The sequence below is a fragment of the Dipodomys spectabilis genome, unplaced genomic scaffold, assembly GCF_019054845.1.
Source record: "Dipodomys spectabilis isolate Male_0828 unplaced genomic scaffold, ASM1905484v1 ptg000420l, whole genome shotgun sequence".
Classification (NCBI taxonomy): domain Eukaryota; kingdom Metazoa; phylum Chordata; class Mammalia; order Rodentia; family Heteromyidae; genus Dipodomys; species Dipodomys spectabilis.
In genome coordinates, this window is record NW_024871097.1 from 1,693,222 (window position 1) to 1,717,230 (window position 24,009).

Sequence of the window (24,009 nt, forward strand, 5' to 3'; positions counted from 1 at the left end):
TTTCAACTACTTAATAAAAAGATGGTAGGCATAACACCACCAGTGGATCACACCTGTAACTCTCGCTATTTAGAATCTGAGATCTGAGGAAATTGAATTGGAGCTAGACCAAGTAGGAAAAAACCTGTGAAAACTTGATCTCCAAATTACTATTCAAAATGAAGAAGTGGAAATTTGGTTCAAGTTATAGACTAACCCTTGAGTAAAGAAGCTAAAGGTCAGCTCCATGAGTTCAAGCCCCAGTATTCACATACACACACTCACACACACACACACACACACACACACACACACACACACACACACACGCACACACACGCACACAAACCCTATCTCAAAAATAACCAGTGACCAGGAAACAGAAACAAGATGTTATTTTTCTTTATTTTCTTTCATTTTTGACCTTTTTTTAAAATTTACCTCTCTTTGAGAAGTTAAAGGCATCATAGAAAAGGAGGGACAAAGGATGAACATGTGCAAAAGTGGTATTCAATTGGTACTATGCTGAAAATGACCTATGCAACTTGTTTGTGGGGAAGGACGGGAAAACTGTAAGAGATGAAGGGAAAGGGTAACATTGTCCAAAAAGAAATGCACTCAGGGAATTAAAGCTGTGGCTCAATATGAGTGCCATTCTTCATCAAAGGAGCTCAGAGACAGTGTCCAGGTCATGGGTTCCAGCCTCATTATTGACTAAAACTAAAACAAAGACAAAAGACATGTAACTATTACCAAACGAATCGAACTAAACCCTCTACAGCACAATAATAATAATAATAGAAGGAGGAGGGGGAGGAAGAAGAAGAAGAAGAAGGGGAAGAAGAAGAAGGAGAAGGGGAAGAAGAAGAAGGAGAAGAAGAAGAAGAAGAAGAAGAAGAAGAAGAAGAAGAAGGAGGAGGAGGAGGAGGAGGAGAAGAAGAAGAAGAAGAAGAAGAAGAAGAAGAAGAAGAAGAAGAAGAAGAAGAAGAAGAAGAAGAAGAAGAAGAAGAAGAAGAAGAAGAAGAAGAAGAAGAAGAAGAAGAAGAAGAAGAAGAAGAAGAAGAAGAAGAAGAAGAAAGAAGAAGAAGAAGAAGAAGAAGAAGAAGAAGAAGAAGAAGAAGAAGAAGAAGAAAGAAAGAAGAAGAAGAAGAAGAAGAAGAAGAAGAAGAAGAAGAAGAAGAAGAAGAAGAAGAAGAAGAAGAAGAAGAAGAAGAAGAAGAAGAAGAAGAAGAAGAAGAAGAAGAAGAAGAAGAAGAAGAAGAAGAAGAAGAAGAAGAAGAAGAAGAAGAAGAAGAAGAAGAAGAAAAGTTAATAAAACTTAACCGATGAGAGAGAAAAATTGAGGAGCAAGGGAAGGAGTGACCTGTCAAAAAAGATATATATCCATACCTGATATATGACTGTAACATCTGTGTAACTGGTCTTTATAATAATAATACAAAAGAAAAAAACAAATATATTGCTGGAGGCATAACTCAAATGGAAGATCAGATTAATAAGTATGTGATACCAAGGTCAATCCCCATTATCAATTTCTCGTTCAAAAATCGCTCTTCTCATCATTTGTGCTGTCCCTAGCTTATGAAAGGGGGTACAACAGTTTAAAAAGAGAGAAAGGTAATCTGTCAGGCACAGAACTGTACTTGCAAAGAGCAGTACTTGCTAGAACACATGTTGACTAGACTACATGATGACTCCATGTTTTCTGAAATTATCAGAACTAGTTGAGCTTGAATACAGGCTCCACTGTATAGTAACTGGGGACTCAAAATTAACTAAACTCTCTGGATCTCAATTGCTTCTCAGGTAGAGTGAGCATAACAATACTTACCTCACAGGATATGAGATCTGGATGTCATCAAACATGGAGCTGGTCTTATCTTAGGTGTGTGTGCAACACTCAATAACTGCTGGAAGGTGTATAAACTGGCATGATGTTTACTATATTACTTAACAGTAATACAACATGCCTGTAATCCTACTTACAAAAGAGGCTGAAAAAAGAGGATCAAGTTTCTAAGCCTGACAGGAAGCTGGATCAGACTCATATCCAATGACCTCTAAAGAAGCTTGAGGTGGAGTTTGGTTCAAGTGGTAGAGTGATAGACTGGAGCATAAGCCTCAGGAACAGTGCCCAGGCCCTGAGTTCAAGCCCTAGGACCTGCACAAGCACACACACACACACACACACACACACACAATTTTGTATATTACTATCACCTTACTTAACAATACTTTCCTTCTACCAAGCTCACCAGTTGTTGTTTTGTTGTTTTAAAAGGGACTTGCTGTGTAACTCAGGCTGCTCTTAAACTAACAATTCTCCTGGATGTTGGGATTAAAGGCATGCCTACTATAATTTGCTTCACTCAATAACTCTATTTATAACATTTTCGCAAGAAATTCATTCATACTCATGAAGATATGTGGCTTAAAGCTGTTCACATTAATATTCTACTGTGCAAAATATAAATAATATAGCTGGACATGGTACTATGCTACCACATGGTAATGCCAGCCAATACTCAGGAACCTGACACAGGAAAACAAGGAGGCGAGGAAAGCCTGTTCTACACTGCAGAACCTGGTCTCCAAAGGAAAGAAATTCTATAAATATTAATCTACTGTGAAACAAACAATATGTTAAATTTATATAACGGAACAAATAGATCATTGTTAATGAAAATAAAATCTTGGCAGGCAACTGCTTCCATTAAAAAATATTAAGTCACTGTCTTGGAACTAGAGCCAGTATTTCCTGCCATTGATGGGATTTGAGCTCACTAACCAATTAAAAGGAAAAGAAATAAAAAACAAAATAGAAAGACTTGAAAGCAGGTTAGACCTTGCAGAAGATCGAATCTCGGGGATTGAAGACAGCCTAGATATTATAGAGAAAGAACATACAACCATCCAATACAAATTCGAGAAATATGATAGATCTATTCAGCACTTGGAAGACAACATCAAAAAGCCTAATCTGAGGATAATGGGTGTAGAGGAGCACCTAGAAACAGAAGATAATGGTCTAGTAAATTTGTTTAACAGGATCCTAGCAGAAAACTTCCCAAACATGCAAAAAGATAGGCCTATTCAAATACAAGAAGCTTTTAGAACTCCAAATAGACCAGACCAGAATAGGACATCCCACCGTAACAATTTAATCCACACAGTATCAACTGAGACCAAGGAAAAGATCCTTAAAGCTGTCAAAGAGAAAAGATCAAACACCTATAAAGGGAAACCAATTAGAATCATCTCATATTTCTCACCAGAGAAAACCAAAGCAAGAAGAGCCTGGAATGATGTATGCCATGCCCTAAAGACAAACAACTATCAACCAAAAATAATGTACCCAGCTAAATTCTCCTTCATAACTGAAGGTAAAATAAAAACCTTCCATAGCAAAGAAAAATTGAAACAATATATCTCCACAAAACCAGCCCTACAAAACATTCTTAAAGATGTCCAACAAATAGAAAACCAACAAGACCACAATAAAGGCAAGAAACCGCACCCAAACTGAGAATCCAAGAACCATAGGGAGAACCCAGTAGCTGCAGCCCCCAAGAAGGTGGATAAAATGGCAGGAACTCCCAAATACGTCTCAGTTCTCTCTCTCAACATTATCGGACTTAACTCTACAATTAAGCAACATAGACTGTCTAGTTGGATTAAAAACAAGATCCTTCTATCTGCTGCCTTCAGGCGTCACATCTTGCCCATAAAAACAAACACATTGTGAAAAGAGGAGTTGCAATCCTAATAGCAGATGAAATAGACTTCAAATTAAAAATTCGTGAGAAGAGATAAAGAAGGTGGCTACATACTAATTAAGGGATCTCTCCTTCAGGAGGATATTACAATTCTAAATATCTATTCGCCAAAAAACGTAGTACACAAATTTTTGCAAGAAACACTGCTTTCCCTCAAATCCCACATAGATCCAAAGCCATTAAATGTTGGGGATTTTAACACACCACTTTCCCACTAGGTAGATCAACACGGCAAAAACTCAACAGAGAAACCGCAAATCTAAACAACTGCATAGTCAACTAGATGTAACAGAAATCTACCAAATATTTCACCCAGCAGCATCAGAATACATGTTTTTCTCAGCAGCATGTGCCACAATTTCTAAAATAGCCCATATTATAAAACACAAAGCAAACTGGTCAAAATTCAGAAATATTGAAGTTATACCTTTCATTCTCTCAGACAACAAGGGAATAAAATTAGAACTCGAACACCAAAAGCCAACAAAGAAAGTCCGGTAACACATGGAGGCTGAACAACAAACTGCTGAGTCATCAGTCATTGAAGAGATTAGAAGAGATTAAAAAGGAAATTCAAATATTCATGATATTCAAGAAAAATGAGCACACAAATTACCAGCTCCTCTGGGACACAGCAAAGGCAGTACTCAGGGGCAAGTTTATAGCTCTGAGTTACTACATCAACAAATTGGAGACATATGAAACCAAAATTTAATGAGACATCTGCACCTCCTTGAAAAAGAGCAGCAAAATAAACCCCAATCCAGTAGATGGAAAGAAAATATTAAAACTAAATCAGAATTAAGTGAAGTATAATCCAAAAAAACTATAGAAAGAATCAACAAAGCAAAGAGTAGGTTCTTCAAAAAAATTAACAAAATTGACAGACCCTTAACAAATCTTATCAGAAAAAGAAGAGAACACACCCAAATAAATAAACTGAGAGATGAGAATGGAAACATCATCACAGAAAAAACCAAGATTCAGAACATTATAAGGGAATACTTCTAAAAACTTTATTTTAATAGGTTTGAGAACTTGGCAGAAATGCACGTTTTCCTAGCAAATATTGACATGTCAAAACTAAAAAAAAGGGTTAAACCATCTTAAAAGACCCATATCGAGCATTGAAATAGAAACAGCAATAAGAGACGTCCCATCTAAAAACTGTCCAGAACCAGATGGTTTTACAGTGGAATTCCTCAAATCCTTCAAAGCAGAGCTCAAATCAATGCTACTCCAACTCTTCAATGAAAGAGAAATTTCACTACCGCACACATTCTAAGAAGCCATCTGAACACACATCCCAAACCAGGCAGGGACTCTTCAAAGAAAGAGAACTATAGACCCATTTCTTTGATGAACATTGATGAAAAATTTCTCAACAAAATTTTGGCCAAACGATTTCAACAATTCATCCAAAATATCATACCCCACGATCAAACAGGATTCATATCGTGGAGGCAAACCTGGCAAATCAATTCATAAAATTCATCACATCAACAGGAGCAAAGATAAGAACCACATGGTTATCTCAATTGGTGCAGAGAAAGCATTTTACAAGATCCAACACCCCTTTATGATGAAGGTTCTGGAAAAATTAGGAATCCATGGAACTTTCCCCAATACAATAAAGACTGTATATGACAAACCTACAGCCAGTATTATACTTAATGGTGAAAAACTAAAACCATTTCCTCTTAACTTAGGAACAAGACAAGGATATCTACTCTCTCCACTTCTCTTAAATCTAGTATTAGAATGCCTAGCTACAGCAATAAGATGCAAACATAAAGGGGATCCAAAGAGGGAAAGAAGAAGTAAAACTCTCCCTATTTACAGATGACATTATTATGTATTTAAAGAATCTCACAGACACCACTCCCATTTACTCAAGCTGATTCAAAACTTTGGCAAAGTAGCAAGGTATAAAATTTAACCTCAAAAATCAATGGCTTTTCTGTATACCAACAATGAGAAAAGTGTAGCTGAAATTAGGAAAGCAACTCCATTACTAATAGCCCCACAAAAAATAAAATACCTAGGAATTAACTTAAACAGAGAAGTGAAGGACCTCTATGATGAAAATTTTAAAAACTTGAAAAAGGAAATCAAAAGAGAACTTAGAAAGTAGGAAAAAACTCCCATGCTCCTGGATTGGAAAGATAAACATCGTGAAAATGGCAATACTTCCCAAGGCTATCTACAAATTCAATGCGATACCTATCAAAATTCCAAACTTATTCTTCAAGAAAATAGAAGAGGCAATCCAAAAATTCATATGCAACAATAAAAGACCCCGAATAGCAAAAACGATACTCAACAGAACGAACATTGCTGGAGGAATATCAATACTAAATTTCAAAATCTACTACAACACCATAGTAACAAAAAAAGCTTGGTACTGGCACAACAACAGATATCAGGACCAATGGAGTAGAATTGAAAACCCAGAAATAAACCTATAGACCTATTGCCATCTAATCTTCCATAAGGGAATTAAAAAATTAGAATGGAAGAAAGACAGCCTCTTCAGTACGTGGTGCTGACAAAATTGGTTAACTACTTGCAGAAAACTAAAGCTAGATCCTTATATATCACTGCACCCAAATCAACTCCAAATGGATTTAAGACCTCAGAGTCAAAGCCGACCCTCTGAAAACATTACAGGATGGGATAGGAGAAAATCTAGATCTCCTTGGCACAGGCTGAAATTTTCTTAATAGAGACCCAGAAACACAACAAATCAAAAATGCTAGACAAATGGGATTGCATGAAATTGCAGAGCTTTTGCATGGCAAAGTACATAGCTAGCAAGATCAATAGAAAGCCCACGGATTGGGAGAAAACCTTCACTAGCCATAAACGGACAAGGGTCTCATATCTAAAATATACCTGGAACTCAAAAAATTATTTCCCTCAACAACAAATCTTCAAAGAAACAACTGCCCAATAAATAAGTGGGCTAAAGACTTAGAGTAACTTCTCTGAAGAGGAAAGAATGATGGCCAATAGACACATGATGAAATGCTCAACCTCCCCAGCCATAAAAGAAATGCAAATAAAAACAACATTGAGATACCACCTCATCCCATTTAGAATGGCTAAAATCAAGAACTCTATTAAAAAGAGATGCTTGAGGGGATGTGGACAGAAGGAAACCTTACTGCATTGTTGGTGGGAGTGTAAACTTGTTCAACTACTTTCGAAAGCAGTATGGAGGTTCCTCAAAAGACTCCACATAGAGCTCGCCTATACCCAGCAATCCCACTTTTGGGCATTTACCCAAATGATCACAAACAAGACCACACTAAAGCTACCAGCACGACTACGTTTATTGCAGCATTATTTACTATAGCTAAGATATGGAACCACCCCAGATGCCCCTCAGTAAATGAATGGATCTAGAAAATGTGGTATATATACACAATGGAATTCTATGCCTCCATCAGAAAGATTGACATTTCCCCATTTGTTGGAAATGGAAAGGCTTGGAAAAAATTTTATTAATTGAAGTAAGCCAGGCCTAAAGAAATATGGTTCCCATTGTTTCCCTTATTTGCAATATCTATTATATGTCTGAGTCAAGCACAAAAGGTCAGATAAGTTGATGTTAGTGAAATTAACCCTAAGATATGTATTCAAATGTTTTTTTTTCTTTCATGCAATTGTTTTTAACATATTTATAAGATTATTTTTTCTCGCTTTGTATGTCCCTTCTCCACAGTATAACCCGTGCTTTCACTGTATTTGATGTTGGTATAATTTGTAAAGGGGAAGGGAAAAAACAAATCAATTAAATAGGGATACAGTAGGACCCATTGCAACAATGAGATGTACAGGTCGTTATGTCAAAAGCGAACTTTACAACTTTGGTGCGGGGGGGGGGGGGGGAGGATTTTGTGGGGGGGGGGAGGGGGAAGATGGGAAGTGATGGGAAGGGGAAACAAAGGAGGAGGCTACAATGCTTGATTATAAATGTACTCATTACCTTGCCCATAGAATTTTAATCCCTCTGTACAGTATTTTCACAATAAAAAAAAAGAAAGAAAACTTTGTTTGGAGACACCTTGACTTTGAGCAATCCAACATGTCCATGATGGATTTATCTTGTTTTTCAATGTAGTTGCCAAAATAATAGAGAGCAAAACCGAAAGGCTAGAAAACATCTAAGCCAAAGCAGTAAACTTTTGTCTATAAAATGATTGCGTGGGTCTGACTTTCTCAAAGTCAGGCTCACAAAGTGTGAAACTGTATTTGCTTTAGTGTGAACAATAAAACAGATAAGAATCCTCTGTTAATGTTTCACATATCTTGCCTTGGACTTCTCATGTTGGAGAAGAGGAAAGGATTGAAAAAGTTCAAGACTGACTATTCCCCAAGAACATTTTTATTTATCAGCTATAGCAATGGGAGTAGCCTTGGTTACTCTTGGAATCATGCTTGTTTAAATTTAGAAACATTATTTGATGCTGGGTTATAAGATGCAAACCCTTGAGTATTAATAAAATCATTTCCTGAGAGGAATGTTGCTGTGTAAACAAACAAAAATATCAAATACTTACCATAGTGGAAACTATTTTCTAGCTATATCTCAATCTGAAGGTGTAGATTTTGTTTCCCATTGTATCAGGAGATCCATTTTTGTTATCTTCTTTTTCACCATCTAGTGATCCTATAACATCCTATACCATTCTGGGATAGCTATATGTTTATTGGATTCTCTAATTTCTGTTGGAATGTTAAGAAGGATGAAAAATTGAGTTTCTGTTTCTGTTTTATCTTATTTCTTTTATTACTTTAGAAATGTACCTCAAAATGACATAAATTATTTTTATAATATTAGGAGACAGATTTCATTTCCATTTTCTTTTTTTTTTTAATTTAATTTAATTTTTTTGTGAACACACTGTTCAGAGGGCTTACAATTACATGGGCAGGATAATGCGTACATTTCTTACCAAGCATTGCAGCCTACTCCTTTGTTTACCCTTTACATCCCTTCCCTACCTCTCCTCTCCCCCTCATCCTCCCTCCCCCCCCACCAGATGCTGGAGGGGATGTGGACAGAAGGGAACCTTACTTCATTGTTGGTGGTAATGTAAACTTGTTCAACCACTTTGGAAAGCAGTATGGAGGTTCCTCAAAAGACTCCACATAGAGCTCCCCTATGACCCAGCAATCCCACTTTTGGGCATTTACCCAAATGATTACAAACAAGACCACACTAAAGCTACCAGCACAACTATGTTTATTGCAGCATTATTTACCATAGCTAAGATATGGAACCAAACCAGATGCCCCTCAGTAGTTGAATGGATCAAGAAAATGTGGTATATATACACAATGGAATTCTATGCCTCCATCAGAAAGAATGACATTGCCCCATTTGTTAGGAAATGGAAAAACTTGGAAAAAATTATATTAAGTGACATAAGCCAGGCCCGAAGAAACATAGGCCCCATGGTTTCCCTTATTTGCAATATCTAGTATATGTATGAGTAAAATGGAACAGGTCAGAAAATGTGATGTTATGAAAATGAACCCTTAGATATGTATTTTAATGCTTTTTTATTTCATGCATTTGTTTCTAATGCATTCATTTCCATTTTCTTACCGTAGCCTTCTACATAACTTTGGTACTTAGTGATCCCCATATGTGAAAATAAAGATACGGAGCTTCTTATTTAGATATTATTTAGAATTTCCAGACTTTATTAATGCAAGGCCCTTAGTAGTATGTACATCATACATGTGTACAACACTAGTGGCAACTGTTTTTTATTCTCAGAAACAAGGACATATGTTGTCCCTGTATTTGCATCAGTAAAAGGCTGTAGTTGAGTTAGTTTACTAAACTAAATGTGCTGTAACAAATTTCTACAAGTTAAGTGGATTTTACCATCTGTATTTATCATTTTACAGTTCTAAAGGACAGAAATCTAAAAGACGTCTCACTAGATTAAAATCAAGCCACCGACAGAGCTGAAATACTTTTCAGATGATTTTAGTGGAAAAGGCATTTACTTCCGCTTCTGCTTTCCAGAAAATTCAGAATCTGGGTTATTGTCTTTTCCTTTATCTTCTAATGTAGCTTCTTTACATCTTTGTGCTGGTCCTTACATTATCATGTCCCTTTCGAAATACAAGTGGGACTTTTAAGTACCTATTTGAGTATACTTCTCCCATCTGATAATTATTCAAATATGCATTCCTTGAGTGATGAAAGGTGATTATTTTACATATATAAACATATATGTGTGTATATATATATATATATATATATATATATACACACTGTAAATCTACATTTGAAGCACTAGATATGTGGGGATGATAGATATATGGGAAGGTATTTTGTTGTTTAGCATTCTTTCTACTGTAAACTGTTATCCTGTCATTAAATTTGAACAACATATAAGCTATTTGCTTTAAATCATCTATTTTTCATTATGTTTAGATTCTGATAAAAATTTAGCCTCTCAACTCACACAATGTTAATGCAGTCTTATTTCATGCCTGCCAAAAGCAAACAAAAAAATTACTAATTATTTAAAATTATTTTTAAAAATTTTAAAAATTACTATTTATTTAAAAAAAAAATTTTAAAAAATTAGCCAAGGCCATGGAATTAGAGCACATTTTGATAATAAGACAACATAAAATTTCAAAGAAACCTGGAGTTATTATTTCAATACTACATTTTCTACTTCTAGAAGAAGAAACCATTTTATCGACAATACTTTATACTTTCTTACCTAGTATCTTTTTTTTCCAGAAATGGAATTTGTTAATGTATGTGACTATACACCAGAATAAATGACTTCATATATCTGCATCTTCTGCAGATAGCATACTCAATTAGATGTAAATGAGAGTTCATCAGTAGCACTTTTTAAAAATGCAGAAAATGTGGACAGGGAGCCAATATACATATTATTCCCCCATCACCTTCCACATCCTCCTTCTTCCTTCCTAGGAAACATACCCAATCAATAAAAAGGCTTAGATATTTGGCTCTTTAGCTTGTAAGTGGAAGCAGAATATTATGGGTTAATGATGTTTTATGTAACAATTTCACATGTAACAGCCCTATGAGTCCTGCAGGTTTTAATGTAATAGGAATGTCAGCCTTCCTAGACTTAGTATTGTGTTCCACTTCTTTCTACCACCTGGCCTGAATTATAATACGTAGTAACAGTATGAAAAAGTAATGCCATCTTAAGAAACTCATTAGGGCTCTAGGAATGTGGCTTCATGGTACAGTTTTATATGAGTAAATAAACCACTCAAACAATTCAGGGACAGAGTTTCCTTCAAGTCTTGGATTATTTTCTTGTACAGTAAAAAGTACAACACAAATTAACTAGAACTTTGTCATTTCTCTATGTTCAAATCCTCTCTTGGGATCAGTTTCCACTTGCAATAATAGTTCCTTCCACTTAACTTCCAGTAACAATCTATGGTGCTGCTTGAGGTAAAATGAATATTTTCTGGCTTCATTGAAATAGCACAAAGACATCTTTGGTCATGAGGTAACACGAGTTTCAGAGACAACTTAGAAAAGACAAAATATGGAATTTAAATGGTATACCAAAGCATTGTCCACATGCATATGGCATATAAGATGATGTTAAGTGAAATGAACCCCAAGATAGTTACACAACATGCATTTTTTTCTTTCTTGCTATTGTTTTAATGTATCTAAAATGTACTACGTGATTTTTTTTCTCTTGTATGCTCTTCCCCCACGATATAATCCCTATTTTCACTGGATTTGATGTCAGTGCCCTGCATCTTGTATATACATTTATCTAATGTGGGGAGGGGAAGGGAAAAAACAAAATGCTGAAACAAGGATACTGTATGACCCTTTGTAACAATGAGATAAACAAGACACTATGTAGAAAACGAACTTTACAAGTTGCGGAGTGGTGTGGGGAGTTGGGGAGATGGGGAAGGATGGGATAACAGAGGAAAAACAAAAGAGGAGGTAACAATGCAAGATAAGAAATGTCCTTATTTCTTTACTTATGTAACTCTAAACCCTCTGTACACTATTTTTATAATAAAAAAATGAAAAAACCATTATCCAGGAGCATTTTATTCAAATTTCATAAGTACTCCATAAATTAAGGCCAATTTTTAGTGGGAATATGTTTCTCATAAACGTTTATTTTTGTTGTTGTTGTTTGTTCGTTTTTTTTGTTTTGTTTTTTGTGAGTATGTGTTGTGCATTATTTCCCAAGTGTACATAGGTTAACGGTAGAAGAAACAATAGGAATAATAGGAGAAAGAATAGTTCTGTGTTTGAATATAATGGTTCAATATACTACAGAAGACAACTTTGAAACAATTTTAAAGCCAAGACCAGTATGTATAACTATGGGAGTGATATAGAGAAAGCACTACTACTAGGTGGAGCATGAAGGATGAGGCCATTCTCTTTCATCTTTTAGCTCTAAATCATGTTAGCTAATCAATCGATTTTGTAAATTGTAGAATGGAAGAATAATTCTGGTTCCAAAGCAAGTTAGACATCATGGACTTAACTGGAAAAATAGGCCATTTCTTTGTCTTTGTTTTTTCTATCTGTTTTATTTTTATGTTCATGGGGGGGGGTCTTGAATTTTGGGCCCTGGCGATGTCTTTCTGCTCTTCAGCTCAAGGCTAGTGCTCTACCACTTGAGCCACAGCACCATTTCCAGTTTTCTGTGGTTAATTGGAGATAAATGCCTCATAATCCTTCCTACTCATGCTGGATTTGAACTGCAATCCTCAGATCACAGCCTCCTGAGTAGCTAGGATTATAGGCATGAGACAAAGGCACATAGCTTAAGCTCACGTTTCTAACAGTATATACTCAGAATATGTAGTGTGTATGTTCACCTATCTTTATATGAATTCTTGAGTTAAAAATCTAGGCTAGAGCTTCGACTTCACACTCACGAAAATATTTCTGGTTTTAAAGTTGATACTGCTGGAAAAAATAAAACCTAAGGAGGTAAAGGATTCTGGAAAGTTCAGTTTGCATCCAGCCTGGGCAAAACAGTGTTTGAGACACTATCTATAATTAACCAGCCAAAATTGCTTTGGAAGAATGGTTCAAGAGATGGAATATCAGTCATGATCAAGATTGTTGAATAAGAGCTTGAGGCTTTTGCATACATACATACAAACATACACATACACACAGAGGCACGTATATGTGCACACACAAATACACAAATGAAACAACTCTCAGAATATGTAGAAAAGTTAGAAAACAATAGAAAATATGTCCTGAATAAGACTAGATTAAATGACATTTTCTAATATTAAAAAGTCCTCAAGTGAACATTCTTCAAAAATCTTTGAGACTAATACATAGGTAGGGAACAGAGATAGTAAGAGAGTTAAGTAATCATGATTAAATGGATCAGATTCATGGAGGAATGGATCAGAGACCCCTGCAGGTGCATCTGAAAATGTTCATATCCTGTGTCAAATGTTAGAATATCTTTAAAAATTGTACATATACAGTCTGAGCAATCAGCCTAGTTGATAAGATCATTGGAGAATTTCAGAATTGCTAGTCTGTTTCTAGATTAAATAAACCAACAAATTATGGCAGGACAATGTGATAAAAGCCTGGAATTCTAGCATTCAGACTAAGACATGAGGTTAGAAAGTGGAATTATATAGTGATACCTTCCCTTGACCAGGTAGTATAATTTTGTCTCAATGAAACATACCAAACAACAAGAACGGTATACAAAGTTGGATGTTTGGGTTAATTTTGTCATTATGTTTTGAGAAGTCAATTTTTCTATTGGAATGCAAGTCATCAGTCTTGTGTTAGAGCACTATTTTAAGGCAAGGATCAACCAAAGTCCTATAGTTGCTGCAGATACAATCTAATTCAACAGATACAATCTGTTCAACATCAAACATCTATGGATTAATTGGATAAGAAGAGCAAAGAAGAATTTGGCAAACCAGAAATTATTAGGTTTAGGGGAAAATGGGAAAAATAGGAATAGAGGGATTTGGGGAAGTAAAGGAAGAGTGAATTTAACCAAGTCCTAATCTCAGAGAGGGAAATGGATTGGACAGAATGATAGGAGAGAGATTTTAAAAAACAAAGAAAATGGAAAAACAAAAATTTAAATTTAAAAAGTAAAACCCATAAAAATCATGTAAGTTTAAAGATGATATTGAGAGAAGAAAAGAATAGGATGAGAGAAGGAGAGGGTTAGAAAGGAGACATGAAAAACAAAAAAAATAAAAATTCTTAAAAATAATACTCAGTTGTGTTTTTAATGCTCTCTTCATTATATAACATCCCTAGATGGAAAACGGCTTATGATTTTAACCAAAAATTTGAAAAAGTAAGCATCATTCTGTTGGATTCCAAAGAAATGATGACAGATTACAAAAGTTTAAGCCTGGAAAAATTGCAAAGTTCATCTAACGTAGGATTTTGTACAGCTTGCTAAATTAGAATTTAGATTTAAAATAAATATTTTGTTTTTGTTTGTAATTTTATATTCTATAGGATACTACAAATTTTTTTTTAAGTAGAGGGTTTAATTGACAAATTCACGAATGATTCATACATTCAATTTTCCTAAAATATTCTTTCAAGCAAGGTATAATTAGAACTTAGTTAATAGATGATTCCAAGAATTCATGTATAAAATAATGTGAATAACCTAGACACAGTTGCCAACAAATGGATGATATTAATTTATAAATTTAGAAAAAGCAATTTTTTGAGGCTTTGGTGTAACATGGTATGAAGAGAGTAAATGTGTGACATCTTGGTTCTTCTATCTATTCCTAACACATTAAGCAATTTCTTAAATTATGTGCCTCTGCATACAATGAGAAAAATGCTAGAGTTGAGGTTTGTTTTTATTTTATTTTATTTTGGTTTGTCCTAGAACTTGAACTCTGTGTCAGGCCACTCTCTCTGAGCCTGTTTGTGCTCAAGGCTAGTGCTATACCACCTCAACCTCAGAGCCACTTGTCTCTTTCTTTTCCTGAGAAGATTACTAGAGATAAGAATCTAAGGAACCTTCCTGCCTGAGTGGGCTTTGAAGCATAATCTTCAGAACATAGCCTCCTGAATATCTATGATAGTTAAAAAAGTATAAATATAAATAATATTTTGCAAGTGTTTTGATTTCAAGAATACCACTGGAGGGGGATGGGGGAATGTTGCAACAAAGTTTAGTGTAGTGTTCTTTTCACAATACGAAGGGCATCATATTAGCAGAAGTGTAGAATTTTTTCACAATAGTCATAAGCTATGCATGATGTGAATTAAGGGAATTTTAAGTTGCACATTACAAGTTGGAAACTGTTGGGGTGGGATGACTTTATGGCATAAAAGCTTAGGATTGATGGTCATAGAAATAATAGCTTACTCTGATGAACAAATGTTTACTTTTGAGGAATTAATTTTTATAAATACTTCATAGTTTTATCCTCTACTAAAATGTGGCTATATTTTCTGTTGACTTATCAATATGTAAAAACCCATTGGAATCTGTATCTATTGCAGAATTAAATAACATGCAAAAAGGTACTGTTTTGAATGTCTCTTGAAAGAAATGTTCAGAATTTGAAAATGAATAATTAGTAGTTACAAGAATTTTGAAGAACACATATATTCTGTCCTGTTAACAATTATTCAGTTTTGAAAGTTAGAACTTTCAATTGAATTAAACTATTTTCTGTTTTACTATGAGAAAATACTAAAATATGCTTTTTGTCAAAATACTGACAAGTATATTGTGAAAATATTGTATAGGTGGATAACATTCAAGTTGATTACCCTCTGATAAAGAAAGGGTAATTCAAATTAGATGCCATATCTTAGCTATGGTAAATATTACTGTGATAAACATAATTGTTCTGGTAGCTTTAGTGTGGCCTTTTTTGCGGTCACCTGGTTAAATGCCCAGAAGTGGGATTACTGGGTAATAGGGGAGCATTATTGTGTACATCAAGGACAATCTTAGTAGATGAGCAGAATAGTTCAAAGCTATGTACCTATGACCATATAAGGTGATTTTAAGTGAAATGAACTCCAAGATATGTTCTTTGTTGTTGTTGTTGTTAATGTACTAGTTGATTTATTTTTATCATTTTGTGTTTTACCCAACTATGGTGTTTCCTCTTTAGTCACTGTATTTGATTTTGATACCCTGGGTATTGTAAATATGTTGATCTGAACTGGGGAAAGGAAACGAACAAAACAAAATAGTGAGACAAAGGACAAAGAGAGAATCTATGCAACAGTGATACTCACAAAACAATATGTTGGAAATGATCTTGGGAGTTGCATTGGGAGGGAAGAGGGAGAAAAATGGGTGAAGGGGTATCAAGTTAGAAAAGAAATGAATTCATTACCTTACTTATGTAACTATAATCCCTCTGTACATTACCTTGACAATAAAATTTAAATTTAAATAAAATAAAATATATGAGAGCAAAAATACAGTCGATGGGACTAGGGGAAATTCTATACTATACAAAGAAGTGTAGAACAGCTGTGAAGAGCAGCAATTTGACTTTAACATCAGAAGTAATAAACTAGGATACAGATTTTCATCCTCATGTCGGTCACTAAAAAGAAAAAACAAAATGCATAATCAGCAAAGCAATAGAGATAAAATAGAAAACTAAACAAATAAGGTGAATAGATGACTTGGACCAAGAATAACAAATGACACAATTAGGAAACAATAACAAGCTGGTAAGTTTAAAAAGTATTACCCATAATTCTATTAAATGTTGTTTACATTACAATTTGTTAGAACTATAATTCAAACCACATTTTAATAGTATATCATTTTAATAATAGTATATTTATTATTGATATCTTAATATTGAATGTTTAATAGATAATTTTAATTTCTGCATTTATAGAAATGAAAAAGTGAAACTAATTTTAATAATATATTTCATGAATTGTAAAATTGAGAAGCATTAATATTTAAACAAATATCATCATCATTTCATTTGTGTGAATTAATATATTAATACAAAGTGTATCCTACACTCAACACTCATCTTAACATCAAATAATAAATTATTGCGCATGATTCTTGGTATTACATGGAAAGGTTCAGCACTGTGGTAAGATTCACACCACACAATAGAGGAGGGTATGACTCCTCTAATCTCACTTAAGTTGTGGAAATTTGATTTCTACATGCACGTTAAATTCCTGTCTACGCGACATCTAAAAATTATATACAATTATATATACGAGGAGTATTTCAGATGATACTTAGCAGTCATATTCATTAATTAAATTTTTATTATCTTGTACCAAATAAATATTTATGGAGAGACTGAATTTGTGAGTAGATGGTGGTGTATGTGTGCCAGATTATTCATTTTGAGGCTTATTTTATATTTCTGACATTGTTTCTACAATTGGATTTAATTTTCCTTAAGAGGTTAAGTGTATTTTATTGGATATATGAAAGTAAACTGAATGTTTATTCCATTAATCCTTTGCCACTTGTCTAATCCCAATATAATTTATCCCTGTGTTTGAAGTAATGAAAATAACAACAGATATAAGCAAGATAAATCAGTCTGTAGTAGACAAGTATTTTCACCTTTATTTTGATAGTTGGTCCTCTTTTACACTACAAAATATTCTTGAGAAAATGTGCTCCAGGCTGGCCACAACTGCAGAATATTATGGTTTGATGTATCATAAGAGAAGGAAGGAAGGGTTACCTTCCTTCCAAAAGTCTGCTCTGAGGAATGTGATCTGCTTTATGGTGGGTGACTTGGAAATGAAAATTTTTACACTCAACCTTGAAAAGCCATCTTCATAGAATATTTCTGTAAGTGGGTACAGAGGATTATTGATGGCTTTGCAAGGATGCCAGATTGCCTCATTATGAGAAAATTAAAACAGGAATTTAGTCAGCTGTTTTTGTATCTTTAGGAGAAAAATCCCTTGAATCTAGGTCAGGAGATCACTGGGACCCAGAGAAGCTACTACCTTGAATAGTAGTCCTAGACCATTAATACAAAATAAAAACCCACATAAAACAAACAAACAAAAACTCCAGTAAGCACTGGCTGCTATCAGGGCTACTATCACACCCTAAATGAGGTCAGGCAAAAAACAGAAGCTGAGAGTCATTTTGTTGATAAATAATATATTTTTTATGAGGCAGACTGAAATGAGACTCCAGAGAGAAGGTCAGAAAGACTGATCAGAGAGACTAAAATTGATCACACAAAGATTAGAAAGTATAATTCCTTGTAGAACAAATAAATCAAAGAAAGCCTGTGCATGTAAGAACAAGACAGCTGACCAAATTCTAGAAATGCACATTTCTTTAGAGGTCAGCTTAATAAATTATCAATGGACGTCTTTGAATTCTTAAATACTTGACCGCATGTGGGAGAAAGCTGAAGAGAACAAAAAGGTCATCACTCTGTTAGGAGGTCCAATATCACGTTAGGAAGTAATCAAGCAAAGATTTGTAATAAAAAGAGAAAACAATTATTCCAAAAGAGGGTCTCATTTGTTTTGATGTAACAGTCCTTGATTTAGGTGCTAGCAATTGCCCTACAATTGATCCAATCCCACAGCTGAGTTGATATTGACTGCAGTATTCCTACATGAACAAAAAGAGAAAATTTACAAATGTCTGATGAAATGAGTTGAAGATGAAGTGTTCTAATAGTGATATCTGAGGTCTAGACACAAGTGAAGAGGTGTATTTTCTTTTCTAAAATTCCCCATTATTAGCCTAGTGCCAGTGGCTCACAGCTATAATCCTAGCTACTCAGGAATCTGAGATCTGAAGACTGCGGTTCAAACACGGCCTGGGCAGGAAAGTCCCTGAAACTCTTATCTCCATTTAACCACCAGAAAACCAGAAGAGGAACTGTGGCTCAAGAGATAGAGCACTCACCTTGAGTTGAAGAGCTCAGGGCCAGTTCCCAAGCCAGGACTTCAAGCCCCTCGAGCAACAACAACAGCAAAAAAATCTCTCTTTTCTTGGACTGCCTATATCTTTTCTTAATATTCAACAAAGAAGCCATTTTATCACCCACTACCTTTAAGTCCTATCCTAGCTACTGAAAATAGAATGATTTGGTATCTTATGTCAAACAGTTCATATTTGCGGGAACAAATACCAGCAGTGGTAACTTTTTTCCAGTCCTTGAACTCTGGGCAGGAGCACTGAACGTGGTTATACTGGTAGCTTGCATATGAGATTGTTATTTATTGGATTACTACCCATGAGGGGAATTACTGGGTCTTAAGGGAGATCTATATTTAATCTTTTTAGGAAACTCCGTACTGCATTCCACAGTGGTTGAACAAGTTTAATTTCCCACCAACTGTATAATAGACTTCCCAATTTTAGCTACATCCATGCCAGCAATTGCTATTGTTAGTTTTCTTGATAATGGCCATTCTAACTGGGATGAGGTAGAATATGTCTTGTTTACTTGTAGATTTGTGGGCACCTTCTAGCTACCATAAATGAATGAATCCATGAAACCTATATTGCTCTGCGTCTGCATTCCTTTCTCTTTTCTCTTATTATAATTTTCCCAAGCCTTTCATTTTCCTTAAGACTGGTGAAAAGTCATCCTTTTTGATGGGTGAATAGAATTCCATTATGTGTGTGTATGTGTTCATTTCTAAGCTTTCTCTTTCATCTGTAATTTTGTAATTCCCTATTAAATTTGAATTGCTTTCTCAAATTCATTGAAGAATAATGTTGGGATTTTGATGAGTATTGCATTGCCAATTGTTTAGGGGCAGTATTGCAGTTTTCACAATGCTAATTCTTCCAACCAGGAGCATTGAAAAACTTTCCATTTCCTTGAATCTCCTTCAATTTTCCTTTTTAGATTTTTAAAGTTTTCAGAGTAGAGGTCCTTCACATTTTTAGTTAAATTAATTAATTCCTAGTTTGGTTGTTGTTGTTTGGTTTTGTTTAGATTTGATTTGATTTTGAGGCTAATACATATGAGGTTTTTTGGATTTCAGCCTGGGTTTTCCCATTCTTGGTCAGAAAACTACTGATTCTTGTGTGTTTTATACCCTGCTACATTGCTTAAGGGTAGCATCATCTTTACTAACTTGAGGGAGGAAGCTATAGGGTCCTTTAAATACAAGATCATTTCATCTGTAAAAAGGGATAGTTTTACTTCTTCCCTGTTTGTATCTGATTTCTGTTTTTCTCTTGTATTGCTTGTGCTAGAAAGTCCACTACCATATTAAAGAGTAGTAGAGAGAATGGAAATCCTTGTCTCATTCCTGATGTTAATGTTTTCCTGCTTCCACTATTAGGTAAAGGCTAATTATCTCTGTCATATACATACTCAGTATTATATTGAGGAATGTTCCATGCATTCCTAGCTTCTCAGTCCTTTTAATCATAAAGTGGTATTCGAGATTGTTAAAAGCTATTTCTACGCCCCTATAGAGGATCATGTGTTTCTTGTCCCTGCTTCAGCTGATGGTTTGTATTATATTTATTGACAACAATATTGAATCCATTTTTATGAATGATGAATCCTATTTGATCATACCATGTGATTATTTGTTAGTTCCTGAAATTGGTTGGCGAGAATTTTAATAATAAGTTCTGCATCAATGCTTATCAAAGATTTGGGTTAATAGTCCTCTTTCTTTGGAGTTCCTATGTGATTTGGGGAAGAGTCTAATTCTAGCCTCAAAGAATGTGTTTTGAAAATTCCATTTCCTCTTCTATTCCATAGAAGAGTTAGATCTGAGTACTGTAAGTTCTTTACAGGCCTTAATTTCATGATAAATTCATTGAGTCCTAGATTTTTCTGAAATGGGAAGTTGTTTATTGACATGTCATTTTCATTACTTCTTGGTTCAGATCGAGTATAGGAAAGCATCATTTTCTCCAGGATTCTCCAGGTGATTGGCATAAAGTTTTCAAAGTACTCTCTTATAGCATTCTTAATTTTGCTTGTATCTGTTGTGTTGTCTCATTTTTGTCTCTAATTTTCTCTAATTGTGTGAGTGCTCTTATATTTTTTTTGATTTTATATCATGACTGTGATATACTGAGGGGTGGGTTAGAGTTACATAAGTAATGAGTACATTTTTTTTAACAATGTTACCCTTCCTCATTTTTTCCTCCTTCCCCCAACCCTGACATCCTACACCCTAAAGTTATGAAGTTCATTTCTAACATAGTGTCTAGTGTATATTACTGTTGCTTTGGTTCATCTTTATCCGACCATTTCTGTGATTTCCCTTCCCTTCCCCAAATCACATTAATTTATGTATAAGACAAAGGTACAGAAATAAAAACAAATGACTACAAGGAATAAGCCAAAGGGTAAAAACTAAATAGAAATAACTAAACACAGTTCACTATTCAATCACCTTGTATCCATTTCTTGGAGCTCATTTCAATAAGCTTCATTTTATATGGTGATATGCACGTTGCTATTGAGCTATTGTGAATATCCTAGACATAGTCTAGTTTTTTCAAATGATTTCAAACCTCTAGCCTATGATTCTTTGGGTTTGGCTTGTTTGACTTATTATGTTTTCCAAGTGATTCTATTTCCTTACTAATGGGTCAATGTCATTCATTCTGACAGAAGCATAGAATTTGGTTGTGAATATGTATGACATTTTCTTGATCCATCATTGCTGGGTGATAGGGGAGATTTATTGAGGAACCTCTATACTTTATTTCAGAGTATTCGAACAAGTTTACATTTCCACCAATAGTGTAGTAATGTTCCTTTTAGGCCACATCTCCACCATCCCAGCATCTGTTATTAATTTTCTTCATAATGTTTATTCTAACTGGGGTGAGGTGGAATGTCAATGTTGCTTTAATTTGCATTTCTTTTATGATCAGAAATTTTTCATATTGCATCATGTGTCTCTTGGCCATGCATATTTCTTCTTCAGAGAGGCCTCTCTTTAGCCCACTTATTAAGAGGGTTGTTGTTTCTTTGAGAATTTTTTTTTGGTGGGTTAACTTTATATTTGAGATGTGAGGCAATTGTGAGTTGCAGAGCAACTAAAATTCTTCTCCCAATCTTCGTGCTTTTTATCTATCTATCTATATAAATTCTCTTCTTAGTCAGATTTGGTATGGATCTGTCAAGTCTGTTCATTTATTTAAAACACCAACTCTGATTTGTTGATTCTATGCTTTATTTTGACTATATTTAGATATTTCTGATTTTTTTTTTTGTTTCTGCCTACTGCTTTGGGTTTTGGGCTTCTTCCTGTTTTCAAGGAGCTTGAGATACATAATTAAAATAATTTGAGATTTCCTCAATTATTGATGTAGGCACTCTGAGCTATAAATCCTCTTGTAATTACTACAAATACCCGAGGAGCTTGTATTGTGTGTGTTCATTTTTGTTAAATTCTAGAAAAGTTCGGATTTCCATTCTAATCGCTTCAGTGTTGCACTGGTTATTCAGCAACTTTTTGTTCACTCTTCATGGGTTTGACAATTTTTTTGCTTTAGCTGCTTAATTCTAAGTTTATTCTGTTATGGTCTGACAAGACATGGGAATTCAATTAATTTTTGTTTCAATTTGGACAGAATTTCTGTGTGACATAGGATATGTTCTGTTTCAGAGAATCTTCCATGAGCTGATGTGAAGAATGTATATTCTGACACTGAATGTATATTCTGTAGATGTCTGTTAGGGCTAGGTGGTCAATGAAGATATGTAGGTCTGCAGTTTCTTGGTTGAGTTTTTCCTGGATAACAAATCCATAGATGGGAATGATGTGTTGAGATGTCTTTTGGGGTTAAGTAGAATTTGGTTGATGAAGTGGAATGCTCTAGGATTCAGGTCATTGATATTTACACTGGCTATATCTCCTAATTGAGAGTTGCCTTTATCAATATGTAATGTCTCTTCCTACTAATTTTAATTTGAATTCTATTTTATCTTATGTTAGTAATCCTACTGTGGCCTGTTTATGTTGTCAATTTGCTTGAAAATTTTCCTTTCAGCCTTTTAGTTTGAGTACGTGTTTGTTTTTGTCAATAAAATATGTCTCTTGTTTTTTTGATACTACTATCTAATCTATGTCTTCTATTTGGAAATTTAAATCCATTCATATTGAGAGTTAAGACTGAGAAATATCTGATAAGCCCTGCTATGTTATACCCCTGCTGTTAGGAGCTGTTCCTCATCTACTGTTAACATATTTACCTTGTTCTCTGGTAGGGAGCATTTTATATAACCATTTCCAGTTCTTCTTGATCTTCTCTATGTAGGATATATTTGATTAACTTCTATCCAGCTGATTTGCTGGATATACATTGTTTCAAGTTTTCTTTGTCATGAAATATGTTTATATATCCTTTAAATGTAAAGGAGTGTTTCGCTTGGGATGAATTAGATGTTTACCCTTAATGTTTGTCATATATCATGTCAGGCTCTCCTTTGTATTATATCAACTAAGAAATCTGTATTTATTCTGACTATATATTATTTATAAATAATCAGTCTTTTCACTCTGGCAGCTGTAAGAATCCTTTCCTTGATCTTTAATGATCCTCTAATGGATTATGATGTGGTGGTGGATTTTTCAGTTCTAGAATTCTCTGTTTGGTGTTCTAAAGGCTTCTCTTCTCTGAATGAGCCTATCTCTTTGGATGTTTGGCATGTTCTATGCTAGAACTCTGTAATTTGTTTCCCATCAATTTAGCTTCCTGCTCTTCTCTTTCTTGATACCTATCTCCCCGAAATTTGATCTTCTGAATCTTGAAGTTCTGCAAGATCATTTCTTATTTCTTGGGTTTGTTCTAAATGATTATCTCCTCTTTCCTATTAGACCTATTCTGTCTTTGACCCTGAGATTACCTTCTATGTCATCTATTTGCTATGGAGAATTTCTACTTTATTTTTGATTTCCCCATCTTCTAATTGGTCATTTTTAGGGGGTCTATCTCTTTATTAAAGCTTTGTTTTAGGTCCTGTATAGACTTTCTGTATGTATTTTCTTTGGGTGGGGGAGAATAAAAGCTTGTTTTCTGTGTCTTCTCTCATATCTTTTAACTAGGCATCTATTTTTTCTTGTACTCTCTTGCCTTCTCAGAATTTTTTTATCGTTCTGTTTGTAGTCTCCATGAATTATTTTGCTAATCTTTGGTTGCTCTCATCTTGTTCACACATTTCCTTGTAGAGGTGTTCTATCTTTCCATTAATCACATTTTTCAGCAGGATTTTAATGTATTTTGATAAC